Source organism: Phytophthora infestans, genomic scaffold (genome assembly GCF_000142945.1).
Source record: "Phytophthora infestans T30-4 supercont1.135 genomic scaffold, whole genome shotgun sequence".
Lineage (NCBI taxonomy): Eukaryota > Oomycota > Peronosporomycetes > Peronosporales > Peronosporaceae > Phytophthora > Phytophthora infestans.
The window spans coordinates 235433-237126 of NW_003303624.1; positions in this window are offsets into that span (position 1 = coordinate 235433).

Below are 1694 nucleotides of genomic sequence, written 5' to 3' on the forward strand. Positions count from 1 at the left end.
CGCGGACGCTATGGCATGGTTGGTGGGTGTAGAGAGGGCTGGCCACCTTCGCTGCGCTGCGGTGGGCTTAGAATTTCTACTTGGACCGAAGCTACATATAATATAAGTATGATGTGATCTACTTATGTTACGATCCAAAACAACAACGCACACAATATCCTGAGTGCTCACATATTATGGTAGACATGACCAGGTTTTAACGTGATCTGCAAGATGAGCACCATCTTACCCGGGAGGTTTCGTCTATAGTCTCATTTGAGCACATAGCTCCCACAATGACGCCAATCGGAGGCGCGCGTGGTTGCAAATGTAATATATGCTGTTCAGAAGACGGGTCAGTATCCATGATGCTACGGAATTGGCATAGATCGGTGAGGAATCCTAGTTTGGGGGTCTAAATACGCCTACTCAAACATAATACCATATGTCACGTCATCGCGGTGAGGCAGTCGACACCATATCTTTGATTGCGACGGTCTATTAGAGCAAGGTTTTGGTCAGCCTTCCGCGCGAAGTATCTTTTAAGACAGTTTTTTTTGCTAATGATCGCCACAAACAGTAATATTATGCTTTGCAATAGTTCCGCTGAGCTCTTTATGATAATACTGTAGCGTCTTTCCACTATTTTCCGCATGCATTGATCTTATTTGCATAGCTGACACACTTACTGACTTATTTGCATAGCTACTAACTGACAGAGTGGTGTAACTCTTTTCCGAGTGGCATTTACTGGTTCCGATATGTAAGAAAAACATACGAAGCCACATGGAGGTAGGCAGATTATCATATCGTAGTGGTGTTTAGACGTGAATCGAATAGTAGTTCATGTACATTAGGTGACGTACTTTCGCTGCCAACTTATCAGCTCGGTGTGAAGTATCCGTGCATATATTGCGAGGTCGTTAATGAGTGTATATCACGCGCTCGTGATATCTAAAACCTATGTATAGGATCACTGTCGCTTTCTCGGTACATTTGCGTCGTCGTGCTGGCTTACTGTGATTACGTTTCTGATGTACCAGTCTATATGACCAGGCGCTTTACTAACTCGGCACATGCCATACCGCAGAGATACATGATAGCTGACCGCGCGTCTGCTCGAAGATATATACGCGCGCGGCGGGTACACGTATAACCATCTCCAGCTCTGATCCCGAATTTGAGCAGGGCACTAAAGTACGGTCCTGCGTACAGACACATCAACTTGCCATATTCACTTGTATGATCTGCATTAGCGCACACGTGCTCGTGTCTGTGTAGACAGCAAATTATTCGTCGCGCGTAGAGCTCACTCCATACTGTAGTTTAATTTATGAGCGCACACTACTGGAATATACACCGTAAGCGTTGATGGTACACATAGCACGTATTTGCGTGTGTCCAAGTGAGCGAGTGTACTTTTCATCTATGGTGACGCCTATGTGGATAGGGACGGTCAGTTTGCAGCTGATAGCACATGTTAATTATTAGATGGCACGCGCTACGCTCTGTAGGTGCGTCAAAACGTTTGGCAGTGCCAAAGGCAGCTTACCGTATGTGCGGCTCCAAACCTCGCACTGTAGTCGAGTATACTAAATACAAATAAAGGTAGGACAATGGGGGCATAAAAGGGTATATTTACCAATTACTTGCTCTTCTGCTGCTTTTTTTGCATCAGATGTACTTGGCGTTTCGGGCGGTCAGCTGCGAGGGAA